Genomic DNA, 307 nt, shown 5'->3' with positions numbered 1-307 from the left:
GGCACCCAATAAAGGATGGCCCCCTCAGCTGGCGTGCCGGGCCGCGTCTGTTCTTTCACCTCGAACTGATGAGCCTGTAAACACATTTTATATTAAAAAATACCTGAAGTGGGGCGGGGGGGAAAGACGCTGCTGGAAACACAGCACTTGGTCGCAAGCGGTTTTCCGTCAGGGCTGAGGTTAAAAGCTTCCGTAACTGAGGCACTGCTAGAGGAAGGCCTGAGGACTTAAGAGGTGCTGGAGGAAGAGGCAGATCCGATAAGGAGCTTAAAAGGTGACGGGGATGAGAGACGCGGCCTCCCCGAGG

This window comes from Buceros rhinoceros, unplaced genomic scaffold (assembly GCF_000710305.1).
Source record: "Buceros rhinoceros silvestris isolate BGI_N320 unplaced genomic scaffold, ASM71030v1 scaffold19533, whole genome shotgun sequence".
Taxonomy (NCBI): Eukaryota; Metazoa; Chordata; class Aves; order Bucerotiformes; family Bucerotidae; genus Buceros; species Buceros rhinoceros.
This window is presented reverse-complemented; position numbering follows the sequence as displayed.